This window comes from Chelonia mydas, chromosome 14 (genome assembly GCF_015237465.2).
Source record: "Chelonia mydas isolate rCheMyd1 chromosome 14, rCheMyd1.pri.v2, whole genome shotgun sequence".
NCBI lineage: Eukaryota > Metazoa > Chordata > Testudines > Cheloniidae > Chelonia > Chelonia mydas.
In genome coordinates, this window is record NC_051254.2 from 28353543 (window position 1) to 28371377 (window position 17835).

Consider the following 17835-nt stretch of genomic DNA (forward strand, 5'->3'; position numbering starts at 1 on the left):
GTTTTCTTGCATAGTTTTGCTTGATCCTTTTTGGTGATTCTTTGTAAGTGTTACACAAATAAAACTCTTTTCTGCTTCAAAAAAAAAAAAAAAAAAACACTCTCCTGCTGCCTTCTGGCCATGCTGTATCACAGTGTCCAGTTCTGGGCACCACAGTTCAGGAAAGATGTGGACAAATTGGAGAAAGTCCAGAGAAGAGCAACAAAAATTATTAAAGGTCTAAAAAACATGACCTATGAGGGAAGATTGAAAAAATTGTTTTTGTTTAGTCTGGAAAAAAGAAGACTGAGAGGGGGACATGTTAACAGTTTTCAAGTACATAAAAAGTTGTTACAAGGAGGAAGGAGAAAAAATGTTCTTCTTAACCTCTGAGGATAGGAAAAGAAGTAATGGGCTTAAATTGCAGCAAGGCAGGTTTAGTTGGACATTAGGAAAAACTTCCTAACTGTCAGGGTGGTTTAGCACTGGAATAAATTGCCTAGGGAGGTTGTGGAATCTCCATCTGTCATAAATATAAAGGAAAGGGTAAACACCTTTAAAATCCCTCCTGGCCAGAGGAAAAACCCTTTCACCTGTAAAGGGTTAAGAAGCTAGGATAACCTCACTGGCACCTGACCACAATGACCAATGAGGAGACAAGATATTTTCAAAGCTGGAAGGGGGGGAGAAACAAAGGATCTGGGTCTGTCCGTGTGATGCTTTTGCCAGGGACAGCAAAATCGACTGCTGTACTCCTCCTTGATGAGGGGACTAGTGCTAAAATTGACCTTCTTGGGTCGAATTTGGGGTAGTGCAGACGCAGCATTGTGCAATTTGACTGTATTGGCCTCCGGGAGCTATCCCAGAGTGCTTCAATATGACCGCTGTGGACAGCACTTTCAACTCCAATGCGCTAGCCAGGTACACAGGAAAAGCCCTGAGAACTTTTGAATTTCATTTCCTGTTTGGTCAGCATGGCGAGCTCAGCAGCACAGGTGACCATGCAATCCCAGAATCACAAACAAGCTCAAGCATGGAGAGAACAGGAGACACTGGATCTGATTGCTGTGCGGGGAGAAGAACTCCGATCAAAAAGAAGAAATGCTAATATATGTGCCAAAATCGCATAGGGCATGGTGGAGAGAGGCTACACCAGGGACACACTGCAATGCCGCATGAATGTTAAGGAGCTCAGGCAAGCCTACTACAAGACAAAGGAGGAAAACGGTCACTCCGGGTCAGAGCCCCCTACATGCCACTTCTATGATCAGCTGCATGCCATTCTAGGCGGGGACCCTACCAGTACCCCACCACTGTCCATGGACACCTGCAAGGGGAGAGTTTCACGCAACATGGAGGAGGATTTTGTGGATGAGGAAGAGGAGGAGGAGGAGGTGAATGCGCAGCACGCAAGCGGAGAATCAGTTCTCCCCAGCAGCCAGGACCTTTTCATCACCTTGGAGCCAATACCCTCCCGCGGTGGGTTCCCGGATCCTGAAGGTGGAAAAGGCACTTCTGGTGAGTGCACATTTGTAACTGCACTACAGGGGTTAAAATCAATTGTGTTAGGATATAGATATTTAGGCCTGTCTGTAAAGGCCTATATTCTAAGAATTTAGGTGTATTTTTATTACTTAGCTAGTTATAGAGGTATAAAAGAAAGAATCAAAATCACTGTCTGCCGGTGTAAGGGCCTTCTCTCACTGTGACAGTCTGAGGCCCTGTTCTTAGGCTAAGGCCTTTGGCTAAGCAGCAGAGGCAGCCATAAGCTGGGAAGCGAATGGTCACATCCTCACATTCCAAACTAGTCACACTGAAATCAGGTGCTATTGGGCTGTTAGGAATACAATCCTGTCCTGATAGTGTCTATCACCTCCAGAGAAAGGGAAGTGCCTAGAAGATGTAAAAGGAAACTTAGTTTGATAGCATCCTGTCTGGCAAGAACTCATTATTAATAGCTGGGATGTGAAATCCTTATTTCTGTGTTGTTCTATTATTGTAGTCCCCATTTTTTTATTGTTTGTTTGTATAATCTCTGTCTGGTTCTGTGATTGTTTCTGTCTGCTGTATAATTAATTTTGCTGGGTGTAAACTAATTAAAATAGTAAAATATAATTAGTTAAATAATTATATTACAATATATAAAATTAGTTAGTTAAATTTTAGTAAAATAATTAGTTAAAATATAGCTAAACAAAACTCAAGTTTTACTATATAGTCTGTAGTCAATCAGGAAGTGTGTGGGTGCGGGGGGGAATGGGAATGGGGGTGGGGAATTGGAATCATGTTTTGCTAAGGGGGGGGAATGGCAACAGGGACACAGGTGTAAGGCTCTGTGGTGTCAGAGCTGGGAAGGGGGACACTAAGGAAGGAAACTGGAATCATGCGTGCTGGAAGTTCATGCCAATAAACATCTAATTGTTTGCACCTTTGGACTTTGGGTATTGTTGCTCTCTGTTCATGCGAGAAGGACCAGGGAAGTAAGCGGGTGAAGGAATAAGCCCCGTAATGTTTAATGTTTGATTTGCCCTGAAGAACTGGGATGCATTCGCAGTCAGTACAGCTACTGGAAAAGTCTGTTAATGTGTTTGGGGATGGAGTGGGAATCCTCCAGGGACATCTCCATGAAGCTCTCCTGGAGGTATTCTGAAAGCCTTTCTCAGAAGGTTTTTGGGGAGGGCTGCCTTATTTCGTCCTCCATGGTAGGACACTTTACCACGCCAAGCCAGTAACAAGTAGTCTGGATTCATAGCAGCACAAAGCATGGCAGCAAATGGTCCTGGGTTTTGGTCACATTCATACAACATTCGGTCTTTATCTTTCTGTGTCAGCCTCAGGAGAGTGATGTCATTCATGGTCACCTGGTTGAAATAGGGTAATTTTTGTAAGGGAACAGTAAAAGGACCCCCATTCATGCTGAGCTGTTTGCGCTTGGCTAAAAGGGATCATCCTGGAGAACAGCCATGTGGTGGAGGGAGGGGTGTGCTGCACATTCACCCCAAAACCACAGCCCCTCCTTATAAACTGCAAACCCAACCGGCATTGCTTGCTATGGGAAAGGAGGGCATTGCAGTTTGAAACCATTCCCACATGTTATGAAGGCAGAAGAAGCCAACCCCGTGTACCCTTTGGCTTACCATGGCTGCCTGGAAACCAGATTCTGTTGCCCAGCCGAGTGTGATGTGTCACCATACTGGCAGGCACTCAATATAAAAGGCAAAATGCGACTTTGTACCTAAAGCTCATGTGCTGTCAGCTGTGAATTGCTTGATTCACTGTGAAAGAGTCTCCCTTTTGTTCTTAGAAATGTATCTTCTTAAATTTTACTCTCCATTTTAATCCCCCCTGCAGGTGAAAATGTTTCTATGCTCCATGTATCAACACTGTCTCTGAGGTTATCACAGATTAAAAGGCAAAAAAAACTGCACTCGTGATGACATGTTTTCCGAGCTCATGCAGTCCTCCCGCACTGATAGGGCACAGCTGAATGCAAGGAGGCATTTGGTGGCAGAGGCCAGGAAAACATACAGTGAGTGTGATCAGAACATGCAGGAGGAGATGCTGAGGCTAATGGGGGAGTAAACAGACATGATCAGGCATTTGGTGGAGCTGCAGGAAAGGCAACAAGAGCATAGTTGCCTCTGTATAACTGCCTGCCCTCCTTGCCAAGTTCCATATCCTCCTCACCCAGACACCCAAGAATGTGGGGTGGGGAGGCTCCAGGCACCCAGCCACTCCACTCCACAGGATGGCCCAAGCAACAGAAGGCTGTCATTCAGACAGCTTTGATTTGTAGTGTGACTACAATAAGCAACGTGGCCTTGTCCTTCCCTCCTCCCCTACCCCACCCAGGCTACTTCGTCAGTGATCTCACTTTTTTTTTAATAAATAAAGAATGCATGGATTCAAAACAATAGGGACTTTATTTCCTTTGCCAGCTGTGATCGAAGTGGGGAGGGGGACTGGCTTATAGGGAAGTAAATTCAACAAAGGGGGCGGTTTTGCATCAAGGAGAAACACAGACAAGGGTCACACCATAGCCTGGCCAGTCATGAAACTGGTTTTCAAAGCCTCTCTGATACTCAGAGCTCCTACCTGTGCTCTTCTAATCGCCCTGGTATCTGGCTGCTCAAAATCGGATGCCAGGCAATTTGCCTCAACCTCCCACCCCACTGTAAACGTCTCCCCCTTACTCTCGCAGATATTATGGAGCACACAGCAAGCAGCAATAACAATGGGAATATTGGTTGCGCTGAGGTCTAACCTAGTCAGCAAACAGTGCCAGTGGGCTTTTAAACGTCCAAAGGCGCATTCTACCACCATTCTGCACTTGCTCAGCCTATAGCTGAACTGCTCCTTACTACTGTCCAGGCTGCCTGTGAATGACTTCATGAGCCATGGGAGCAAGGGGTAGGCTGGATCCCCAAGGATAACTATTGGCATTTCAACATCCCCAACGGTAATTTTGTGGTCTGGGAAGTAAGTCCCTTCTTGCAGCTTTTTGAACAGGCTGGAGTTCCTATAGATGCAAGCATCATGCACCTTTCCAGACCATCCCATGCTGATGTCGGCGAAACGTCCCTTGTGATCCACCAGTGCTTGCAACACCATTGAGAAGTACCGCTTGCGGTTTATATACTGGTTGGCAAGGTGGTCCAGTACCAAGAAGGGGATATGCATTCTGTCTATCACCCCCACCACAGTTAGAGAACATTGCAGCAAAGCCATCCACTATGACCGGCACGTTTCCCAGAGTCATTTCCCTTTTTAGCAGAAGGTCACCGATTGCCTTGGCTACTTGGATCACAGCAGCCCTCATGGTAGATTTGCCCACTCTGAATTGATTCCTGACTGACCAGTGGTAGTCAGGCATTGCAAGCTTCCACGGGGTTATTGCCACTCGCTTCTCAACTGTCATGGCAGGTCTCATCTTGGTATTCCTGCACTTCAGGGCAGGGGAAAGCAACTCACAAAGTTCCATGAAAGTGGCCTTATGCATATGAAAGTTTCACAGCCCCCAGGAATCATTCCATACCTGCAACACTTTGCTGTCCCACCAGTCTGTGCTTGTTTGCCGGGCCCAGAATCAGCGTTCCACTGTATCAACCTGCCCCACTGCCACCATGATGTCCCAATTGCCACAGCCCGTGCTTTCAGGAACGTCTGTGTCCAAGTCCTCCTTACAATCGTCATCGTGCTGGAGGCTCCTAGCCAGGTTCTGCACATACTGCAGGATAATGCGCGAGGTGTTTACAATGCTCACAACAGCAGTGATGAGCTGAGCGGGCTCCATGCTTGCCATGCTATGGCAACTGCCAAGGTAACCCAGGAAAAAAGGTGCAAAATGATTGTCTGCCCTTACTTTCAAGGAGAGAGGGAAGGAGGGGAGACTGACAACATGTACCCAAAACCACCCATGAAAATATTTTTGCCCCATCAGGCATTGGGAGCTTAACCCAGAATTCCAGTGGGCAGCGGGGACTGTGGGATAGCTACCCACAGTGCACCACTCCATAAGTTGATGCTAGCCACGGTATTGAGGACACACTCAGGTGACCTACTGCGCTTAGTGGGGATATACATGATGGACTGTATAAAATTGCTTTCTAAAGATCGACTTCTGTAAAATCGACCTAATTTCATAGTGTAGACAACCCTGTGTCTAGTTCTGGTGCCTCTGGCATAAAAAAACAAACTGAAAATTGGAAAGGGTTCAGTAAAGAATGTCTGGAAAACATGCAGGATAAATTTAGAGTGGAATTAAGATGAACATTTTAAACAATGAATGTAACTGGCCACTGGAACAAATTATGAAGGAATGTGGTGTATTCTCCATCACTTGATGTCTTTGTATCAGGACTGGAAATCTCTTTCTCAAAGATACACTGTATATCAACAAGTTACGGATTTAGTGAAGGAGTTTCTAGGTGAAATTCTCTGATCTGCAATATGCAGGAGATTGGATTAGGTGATCACAGAAGTCCCTTCTGACCTTAAAATCTATGGGTGAAATCCTGACCCTACTGAAGTTGATGAGGCTTCCAATGACTTCAAAGGGGCCAGGGTATCACCCTATGAATCTATGATCCACTCCGTATCACCTAATTGCCTTCTATGACCAGATAACTGGCTCTGTAGATGAGGGGAAAGCAGTGGACATGTTATTCCTTGATTTTAGCAAAGCTTTTGATACAGTCTCCCACAGTATTCTTGCCAGCAAGTTAAAGAAGTATGGGCTGGATGAATGGACTATAAGGTGGATACAAAGCTGGCTAGATCATCGAGCTCAACAGGTAGTGATGAATGGCTCCATGTCTAGTTGACAGCCGGTATCAAGCAGCGTGCCCCAAGGGTCAGTCCTGGGGCCGGTTTTGTTCAATATCTTCATTAATGATCTGGAGGATGGCATGGATTGCACCCTCAGCAAGTTTGCAGATGACACTAAACTGGGAGGAGTGATAGACATGCTGGAGGTTAGGGATAGGATACAGAGGGACCTAGACAAATTAGAGGATTGGACCAAAATAAATCTGATGAGGTTCAACAAGAACAAGTGCAGAGTCCTGAACTTAGGACGGAAGAATCCCATGCACTGCTACAGACTAGGGACCGAATGGATAGGCAGCAGTTCTGCAGAAAAGGACCTAGGGGTTACAGTGGACGAGAAACTGGATATAAGTCAACAGTGTGCCCTTGTTGCCAAGAAGACCGATGGCATTTTGGGCTGTATAAATAGGAGCATTGCCAGCAGATCGAGGGATGTGATCATTCCCATCTATTTGGCATTGGTGAGGCCTCATCTGGAGTACTGTGTCCAGTTTTGGGCCCCACACTACAAGAAGGATGTGGAAAAATTGGAAAGAGTCCAGCGGAGGGCAACAATAATGATTAGGGGACTGGAACACATGACTTATGAGGAGAGGCTGAGGGAACTGGGATTATTTAGTGTGCAGAAGAGAAGAATGAGGGGAGGGGGGGATTTGATAGCTGCTTTCAGCTACCTGAAAGGGGGTTCCAAAGAGGATGGATCGAGACTGTTCCCAGTGGTAGCAGATGACAGAACAAGGAGTAATGGTCTCAAGTTGCAGTGGAGGAGGTTTAGGTTGGATATTAGGAAAAACTTTTTCACTAGGAGAATGGTGAAGCACTGGAATGTGTTACCTAGGGAGGTGGTGGAATCTCCTTCCTTAGAGGTTTTTAAGGTCAGGCTTGACAAAGCCCTGGCTGGGATGATTTAGTTGGGGATTGGTCCTGCTTTGAGCAGGGGGTTGGACTAGATGACCTCCTGAGTTCCCTTCCAACTCTGATATTCTATGATTCTATGTCTGCAGCTCTAACTCTGTGTCTGGCATATGATATGATGTAGGCGGCTCACGGGGATTTGGAGCATGTGCAACGTGGATGGAATACTCACAGAGTTAAGGGACAAGTCTTGAAGAAGTTTTTCTCCACATATGCCCAAGGCAATTTTGTAGGGCTGGTTGGTAACCAGATGGAATTTCACAGGGGCACTGAAAGTCATGTCAGTGTCCCAAATAGTATCCAACCCAGCCTGTTTCCAAAATTCTCAGTCTCTTAATGTCGGGATTCCTCTGCATCTGCCAGACACGTTAATCCCCTTTCAGTCCTTAAACAACAAATTCTTGATGTGTTTGAATGAAGCAGGTAAAATTAAGGATCACAGATTTCAAAAATTAAGCCTCATGGATTCTCTGATGGGTGATCAGGTAGGAGCACTGAATGATGCTTTTCCCATATTTTCTCTTTCATGTGGGTTTTCCTGATATATAATAACAATTCCTGGGAGGAGAATAATCTGCCAAATGTTTAACTGGGTGCAAGGGGATCCAGGTTACAGGATGAGATAAGCCATTCCTATTCAACAAACTAAACTTCAGGGTCAGAAGTTCACAGATTGCTCTTATAAACAAAAAGGAACTTCATGATTCCTGGATTCTACCAAATGTGTCTACAACAACCCAATGTCTCCTCCTGAAGAGGAAGTTAAAGTCAATCGTCATGATAAGCCTAAGCTCTAGTGAAATCCAAAAGGCTCCATGACCAGGGGTGGCCCGTCCATATAGGTGAACTAGGCAGTCGCCTAGGGTGCCAAGTTAAATGGGGTGCCAAATTTGAGGGAAAAAATCAAATTAAAAAATAAAATAAAATGAAAAAAAATGAAAAAGAAGAAAAAAATACAAATAAAATAACTAAGATGTCATTATTTCAATTCCCATGTGTGTATGCAGGGAATATGAATTATAATTCATTTCTCTACATTTCTGAGAATTTATTAATATGTCAAATTTTTATTTACTGCAAAAATAAATAACATTTTAGCGAATTTTTTTTTTTCAATTTGCGATGTAGGGTCAAGATGACCCACTCTGCAATTTTGATAAGCAATAACTCAGCCACAATGAAACATCCACCAGCGGCAAGAGCTACAATGCTAGTGACACCTAACTCGACTATACATCAAGGTCGCTTAGCAGGAAATTCATGCAGAGCAGAGATATCACGAGCTGATACATGTCAAACAGTCACTTTAACACGCGTCGCAGGTAGATGGTTAAGAATCGAGTGAATACTATGGAAAATTGTGTTTCCTGGTGCCAAAGAATAAAGAATAACGTCTTTCAGCATTATAACTCCAAAACGTGAGTATCTTTAAGCATTATTAAACCTTAGTGTTATTATCGGGCTGTATAATTATGAACTTTTCTTTGTTATAACTGGTTCACATGTAATAAATAAGGTCCATAAAAGAAAAGTAACAGCGTTAACGCTTAATAGACTATGAAAGTGATGACGTCACACTCCAAGCGGGTAACCGTGAGGAAGGGGATTACTTTCCAAACAACCAGTGTCGGGTTATAAAGTTGAAAAAGGTCATTTTGTTTCCATGTAAATGCTGTAACTAACTGTTTTAATAGGTAAGTAAGTGTATGTTACTAATCATTGAACCTTTAAGCAGTGAAAAGACATGTTGGGATGACTGCAATGTGGTTTAGATCACCAACCATGTGGTGTATCAGCCATCCTTAACACTATAATGCTTGCAGTCGGGAGCACAGTACATAACAATATTCAAATGCCCCATTCAAATGTAGAAAGAGGAAAAAGAAAACCCTCAGGAGCTGAGTATTGTAAATGAAAGGCCGAGAAGGAAAAGGACCAAGCAAAACAGCAGGGATCCTTCCCGAAATATCTTCTCTTTAATCCAAATAAAGATGGAAGCAGTTCACATAATCCAGATGAAGGAATTTGACTTGGAGAGCAGGTTAGCTCACATTCGCATGGAAGCAGTTTGGAACATCAAGATGAAGGTCATAGGCGCCAACTTTCCCCTGCGCCGGTGCGTGCTTGCACCCCCCCCCCCGCCCCTGGCCCCACCCCGACTCCACCCTTTCCCTGCCCGCCCCTGCCCCCATTCCAACCCCTTCCCCCCAAAGTCCCCGCCGCAACTCCGCCCCCTCCCTGCCCCTATTGGATCCCTTCCCAAATCCCTGCCCCGGCCCCGCCTCTTCCCCAAGTGTGCCACGTTCCCCCTCCTCCCCCTCCCTCCCTGCCGTGCGAAACAGCTGTTTCGCGGCACAAGTGCTGGGAGCTAGGGTGAAAAAGCGGACATGCGGAGTGCTCACTGAGGAGCTGGAGTGGAGGTGAGCTGGAGTGGGGGGGCAGGGAGCTGCCGGTGGGCGCAGAGCAATTTTTCTCCAGCCCCGGAGCACCCACGGAGTCAGCGCCTATGATGAAGGTATATTACTTCGAGATGAGTGTAGCTCACATCCACAAAAAAGCAGCTTGAAAACTCAAGATGATGGAAGCTTAATTCTAGATTAAGGCAGTTCACAGCATCAGATTGATATGGAAGTGGAGAAAATTTATTCACCTTCAGAGACACATGCAGAAATTGAAGTAAATGAAGTAGAAAGAAGAAAGGATGAGGAAGTTACAAACAAGTTATAGTATGGGGACCCAGCTTCATGGCCCAGATGTGATGACAGTGTGAGGCAAATTCTCATGGAACATGGACCTGAACAAGTTCATGCATTTCCCTTCCCCATGGATGGAAATAAAAGAAAATTCTCTGCTCTGCATTACAAGAGGAAACTCATTAATGGGGAAGGAATTCATTGACACTGGTTACAATATTCAGTGTCGAAGGACTCTGTGTTTTGCTTTAGCTGCAAGTTGTTTAGAAATCAGGCAATTGGTACATCACTTACTGAAAATGGTTTGAAGGACTGAAAAAACATATCTTCAATTCTCTCTTCACATGAAAGAAGTACAGAACATTTGGAATGTTTTCAAAATTGGAAAGAACTTGAATTACGATTGAAAAAAGGAAAAACTATCAAAGAAAATTTACTTGTGATCAAGGAAAAAGAAGAATATTGGCAACAAATATTAGAACGTCTGAATGCTTTAGTGAAGTCCTCGGTGGGCAAAATTTAGCATTCCGTGGCCACGGTAGAAATGTAAGTCATGTTGAGTCATGTGGTCATGTTGAACAAATGATGATGATCATTCCTTTTGTGGATATGGAAAAGTGTGCAGATGAAGATAATGTTGAAGTGCTTATAAAGGAACATTTCTGGGTTTCGTACCACTGGAGCATTTATGACTGAAACTATTCTACAAGAGCTTGAAACAATGCCATTATCTGTTGAAAACTTAAGTGGCCAAGGCTATGATAGTGAGAGTAATATGAAGGGTAAAGACAATGGTGTGCAAAGGAGAATGATGGAAATCAATCCTAGGATCTTTTTCATTCCTTGCAGTACGCATTCTCTGAATTTGGTTGTCAATGATGCTGCTAGATGCTGTTTGGAGGCAAGCAGTTTCTTTGACCTGGTGCAATGTGTTTGTTGGATCATATTAAAGAAGTTCTGTATTAAAATCATAAATGAGTTTGATTCCCCATAGTTTAAATTCCAGGGTATTACTAATTAAGAGGTCTCTTGGTTTTTGGTACTGTTTCTCTCCCTCTATGTGTGAAACTTGCAAGCTGCTAACTGCGTTAGTACATTCTAAGACAGAGTCTGTTCTCAAAGCAATTCACACAGAGAGAGACTCAAAGCAATACTCTGTAACAACAGAAACAGCACCCAGAGACTCCCCTCCCTTTTGTTGTATTAATAATTGTGATTAAAATAGAGATAGAGGATGTGTGTGGATAATAACTGAATGATCAGGGAGGTGCCAGCCTAAGAATGCAGTGTCCATCGGCTGAAGAAGGCATCAAGTGGAAATAACCAGAGGACCCCCGGAGGGCAGACTGGAATCCACCCAACAGCCTCAAGAATGGGAGAACCAAAGAACAAAATAACATCTAGCAGCACAGAGCCGTCAGGAATTTGCTATCTGCTGATTGATTCAGCAACAGCATGATGAAGCATTTCCCAGAGACTGGCATAGGAAGAAATTCCTATAAAAATGGACTCTAGAAAGTGAGAACTTTGGGGTCTGATTCTGCAAACAAACTTCCAGGAGCATCAGATGTGCATCTGACAAGGCCCTGCTCCCTTCTCATGTCCAGGCCACCTGGCCAGTGGCTTGGAATGAGCAACTCTAAGGCTGGTAACTATGATAACAACCTTGCAGAACCTGTGTGTGTGTGTGTTTGTTTGTATGAATGAATGTGTGAATAAATATGAGATTGAATGGAATGTTACAGCTATAACTAACTGCTTACTAGGATTCTTTCTGTATTCACAATAAATGTGGTATTTTGCCTTTTCCCCTTTAATAAGATCCTGCTGGTTTTTATTTTATTGGTATAACATGTTTATGTGTTTTTCGCAGGCTCAACACGCCATTGGGAGATTCTGACTCGCGATGTGAATTCTCTAACTGTGAAACCACTTAGACAAGATGGGAGAGTCGCATTGATGCTTTGAAGCCTCTTTGCTATGAATTTGGAAACATTTAAGATGCCCTAATTGAAATTTCTGATGATACTACCTTTATTGGATCATCTGGCAATAGGGCATGTTCAGATGCAGAAGCTCTTGCAAATGTCCTTTCCAAGTTCAAATTTGTGACTTCACTCATTTTGTGGTATAATATCCTTTTCGAGATTAACCTCACTAGTAAGCAGCTTCAGGAAAAGAACTTGAACGTACATTCTGCTATTCAAAAACTGCAGCAAACTAAAAATATTCTGGAGTAACTCAGAAGTGATGAAGGGTTCAAAAGAACACTGGTAGATTCCCTTGAGCTTGCTGAAGAAATAGACTTTCCAACAGAATTTGAACCAGAGCCAGTTCACATTCGGCAAAAGAAACAGCAGTTTTCATATGAAGGACGAGACACACCCATTCAGAACCCAAAACAAAGGTTCAAAGTGAATTTCTACTTCCCAGGCCTTGATACTGCTATTCCGTAGCTAATGGGGAACATAGCTTCTCAAAGTTAATATTGATAAAAACATATCTGTGTTCAACAATGGTGCAAGAGAGACTTGTTGGACTTGCCACAACGGCAATAGAGCATGAAATAGCTGGAAAACTGGATCTAAAAGAATTAGTGACTGAATTTTGAAAACTTAAAGTACGAAAAGTCATGTTTTAAGAGCACAGAGTGTTTTTTATTCGGAGTATTTTGTAAATACAGGTTATTGAAGAGTTTTCTTATTTCTTTCTATATTGGATGGGGTGGTAATGGCAATTGGATTTGTAATAATAAAAAATTATAATTATAATTAACATTTTAATGCATTTTTATTTGAAATCAGACTGAAATATCATTTAGTTGTTGTGTACAAATATATTCTGAAAATTTCGTGTCTCTTTTATCTGATCTCAGAAACATTGGACAGACAGACAAACGCCTCTATTTAAAAACAAAAACAAAAAACACTTTTAAAAAACATTAAAAGAAAAAAGGAGCAACATATTTCCCAGTTTACCAAAAACCTCAGCTTAGATCTGCCCTTGGGATTTGGGGGTGGGGGCGCCGATTGCATGGTTCACCTCGGGCGCCAGTTGCTGGCAGCTAGTCTAGGGCACTCCTGTCCATGACCATTGCCCAGCAGACCTTCTGGGGACAATTCCCTCAACAGAAATCCTGGTGCCACCTGCCCGACTCCTGAGCCAATCCCCTTTCTTGTTATTCAGGTAGATAAGGAGTCCCAGTGCCATAAAGAGTGGCACCAGCACAGAGCCCCCCACCTCTGTAAGGATTTTGCTCCTGGAAGATTCAGTCCCTGTCCATCCAAGCCTGATGTTGATGCTGGGGCCTAATGATGACATTTCCATAGTAATATTATTCATTAATTCCCTGCAGATCATTCTAGCAGAAATATTCATGGTGCATGCTTCTCCTTCCCTTCTGCATGCACAGGCTGATGATGGTGTGGGCATCTCTGGGGGAGGGGATAGAGAAGAGAGCAGATTCTGTCAGTGTCATTGGAGTGGGGAACTAAGCCCCTAAAGCCCTTGCCAAAAAAAATGTCAAATTGCTGCTGACATTGCCCATAAAGGGAAGGGAAAGAGGAGACCCCCTCACCCAGTACCAAACCCTTCCATTGACTCCTTAGGGCCAAGCCCACAAACTGCTTCCCCTGGGGACATGCTTCCTATCCCCACAGATCTCACTGCCAGGACTTTTCTCCAGAGACTCAGCTTCACTTTTGTCTTTGCTATTTCAACCCCCTCCCACTGCTTCCTCGCACCTGAGTTATTGGTATTGAAAACACACCCAGAAATAACAGAACTGTAAGCAGGCAGGGCACCTCCAGTGCTCCCTCTAGGCTCACACCACAGGCAGTCTCCATTTATTGGGATGTTCCATAAATACCTGTCCCATCCCCATCCCTTCTCACATCATGCTCTATCACATTAGCCAGCATTCAGAATAAAGTTCTCAAGTCCACCCATTTCCCCTGGCCTTTCCTACCTGTTGTCTCATTTCCCGAACCCAAGGTTTCTCTGCTGGAGCTCACCCTCCCCAGGCAGCTGCTAGACTCCCTGCAAACTCTTTCTGCACTGTCTTTCCTGAGTCAGCAGGCAACCCCCAGCCCTTCTTAACTGGGGCAACTCCCCAGTCACAAGGTCTTCACTACAGCAGCCTTCCTCACTCTGCAATTTCCTGAGTGCCTCCTGCTGCTCTTTGTAGGGAAACAGCTAATCTAACCCAGGTGTGCCCCATTAGTCATCAGCGATCACTAACCCCAGGTCCTACAGCTGTTAATAGGTGAACTGCCCTGCTACAAGAACCCCCAGTTCATGGACATATCAGATCCCAGCCATGGCCTCCGACAGCTCCAATTAGGGTCTCAGAAGTGTCCAGCCCCCTTACAAGGCCGCCTGCCCTCAGCCAGTCATTTCTCTGTCCAGAACCGTGTGAGACTCCATGGATCTGGGGCCCCTATGAGGCCTTGACTGTCAACCCTACTCTAATTATCATGGCTGCATCTGCATTAGCCTCCCCCTTCTTTGTGTGCAGCAGGCAGGGACAGGAATCTGAGACTCCTGCAGAACCGGAGGAGGATTTTACATGGACCTGGGGCTGTCCCAGGGTGTCCTCAAAATAAAAGGGCCCTGGGCTGATGGGCAGCTGACCCCAGGGCATGCCCCAAGCCCTGGCTGGCAGCAGGGGCAGGTTTCTTTGGGGCTCTGTCTCTGGTCCATTCGCTCTGGAGGTTTCTCTCTGTTCAGGAAAAAGAGAAGGAGTCTGACCTGACCTGGATCCTCCCCACCCCACTCGCTCCCCTTTTCCTGTTTCTGTCCTTGGTGCTGGGGGGAGGATCATTAGCTGTCACCACCAGAAGGTTCTGGTTATTGCTGGGAGAGAGGAAGGAGGCAGCTCTCTTGGCTCACTATCTCCCAGGTTGAGCTTCCCGGGTGCTGCTCCTCTGCAGTGGAATCTGTGTGGGGAGAGCCCTTCACTAACGCCCCTCTGTGCCGAGCCTTCACAAAATCTCACTATGAGACTAAGCAACCCCCAAATAATTAATTTTATGAACATTTAATATTTCAAAAATGGAGAACAATAAAAGACAAATACAAAATTTTGATTGAAAATGTCACAAAAAATAAAAAGGTTTCAGAGTAACAGCCGTGTTAGTCTGTATTCGCAAAAAGAAAAGGAGTACTTGTGGCACCTTAGAGACTAACCAATTTATTTGAGCATAAGCTTTCGTGAGCTACAGCTCACTTCATCGGATGCATACTGTGGAAAATACAGAAGATGTTTGTTTTTATACACACAAATCATGAAAAAATGGGTGTTTATCACTACAAAAGGTTTTCTCTCCCCCCACCCCAGTCTCCTGCTGGTAATAGCTTATGTAAAGTGATCACTCTCCTTACAATGTGTATGATAATCAAGGTGGGCCATTTCCAGCAAAAATCCAGGTTTTCTCAACCCCCCCCCCGCCCCCCCACAAACCCACTCTCCTGTTGGTAATAGCTTATCTAAAGTGATCACTCTCCTTACAATGTGTATGATAATCAAGGTGGGCCATTTCCAGCACAAATCCAGGGTTTAACAAGAACGTCTGAGGAACGGGGAGGGGGGTTAGGAAAACAAGGGGAAATAGGTTACCTTGCATAATCACTTAGCCACTCCCAGTCTCTATTCAAGCCTAAGTTAATTGTATCCAATTTGCAAAAGAATTCCAATTCAGCAGTCTCCCGCTGGAGTCTGGATTTGAAGTTTTTCTGTTGTAATATCGCAACTTTCATGTCTGTAATTGCGTGACCAGAGAGATTGAAGTGTTCTCCGACTGGTTTATGAATGTTATAATTCTTGACATCTGATTTGTGTCCATTTATTCTTTTACGTAGAGACTGTCCAGTCTGACCAATGTACATGGCAGAGGGGCATTGCTGGCACATGATGGCATATATCACATTGGTAGATGTGCAGGTGAACGAGCCTCTGATAGTTTGGCTGACGTTATTAGGCCCTGTGATGGTGTCCCCTGAATAGATATGTGGGCACAGTTGGCAACGGGCTTTGTTGCAAGGATAGGTTCCTGTGTTAGTGGTTCTGTTGTGTGGTGTGTGGTTGCTGGTGAGTATTTGCTTCAGGTTGGGGGGCTGTCTGTAGGCAAGCACTGGCCTGTCTCCCAAGATTTGTGAGAGTGTTGGGTCATCCTTCAGGATAGGTTGTAGATCCTTGATAATGCGTTGGAGGGGTTTTAGTTGGGGGCTGAAGGTGACGGCTAGTGGCGTTCTGTTATTTTCTTTGTTAGGCCTGTCCTGACGTAGGTGACTTCTGGAACTCTTCTGGCTCTATCAATCTGTTTCTTCACTTCCGCAGGTGGGTATTGTAGTTGTAAGAATGCTTGATAGAGATCTTGTAAAAAACCTTTTGTGGGAGAAAACCTTTTGTAGTGATAAACACCCATTTTTCATGATTTGTGTGTATAAAAACAAACATCTTCTGTATTTTCCACAGTATGCATCCGATGAAGTGAGCTGTAGCTCACGAAAGCTTATGCTCAAATAAATTGGTTAGTCTCTAAGGTGCCACAAGTACTCCTTTTCTTTTTAAAAAATAAAAAATAAAACAAAAATTTTCAGTCATCCCTCTTCCCTGTTTTTGACTAGCCAATGATGGTACCTGAGCCCTTTAACACAGTCAGAAGCCAGGTCCTTTTCCCCAAAGGCTGGGGAGTGGGAGCCATGAAGTTGGGCAGTCCACCAGGGTAGCTTCAGGGAGACAGAGCTCCAAACTCAAAGCTCCAGTCAGAGGGTCACTGCCAACTACTGACCCAGGGTACCTTTATGCTGCCAGTCAGGACCTCAGTGATCACACCAGGCCAGCATCAAGAGAGAAGAGACCCTTGTCAGGACAGACCTGCCTGCCCCTGCCCTCTTTGGAAGTCCCAGGCCCTGCCCCTGCCAGGAGCAAGGAATGAGTGGAGCTGAGGAGCATCCCACAGCCATTTAATTGGAGTAGACTCCACAACCTCATTTGAACATAGAGACTGAGCATTTCCAGAGGGAATCTTTCCCCTATCTCCTGCACCGTCACTGGGACCACCAGCTGACAAGCTCTTTCACACAGCAAACTGAGTTTCTTGCCTCTGAGCATTCAGTGTTCCACACTAGGAGTTAATCATTGTGCTGACAGGGATGCATTCAGCAGTCACAGCTGGCAATGGGTGTGTACAGGTATGTGGGTGAATTCAGCTGCCATTGGGTGTGTGCAGGTATGTGGGTGCAATCAGCGGGCTGGGTACAGCTGGCATTGTGTGCGGACAGATATGTGGGTGCATTCAGAAGGCACAACTGGTGTTTTGTGTATGTGATGTGTGGGCGGAGGGCTGGTGGTGTTTGTCTAATTGTGTTGCACTCAGATGTCTAGCATTTATCAATAATGTATTATTTTCAGCTCACGTGCAGCCTCCCTCCTGCCCCATCAGTTTCAATAAAGCCACATCAGCCAGGCCCACCCACCACCAGTGATGTCACGCTCCACTCAGGCTGCTTATCAACTTCCTTCAGTGTAGGTGGGGTTCTCTAGGTTTCCTTGTAGACTCTGCCACTTGCAGAGTGTAGGGGCAACATACAGCCTCCAACCAGATCCCAGACTGATCCTCCACCTGGGGAGTCCCCACCAGGTCCCATTAGATTCGTGTCTCCTCCTTTCAGCCTGTCAAGGTTCCTTCCCCATTCTGAACTCTAGGGTACAGATGTGGGGACCTGCATGAAAACCCCCTATGCTTATTTTTACCAGCTTAGGTTAAAACTTCTCCAGGGTACAAACTATTTTACCTTTTGCCCTTGGACTTTATTGCTGTCACCACCAAGCATCTAACAAATATATAACAGGGAAAGAGCCCGCTTGGAAACGTCTTTCCCCGCAAAATCCTCCCAAACCCTAAACCCCCTTTTCTGG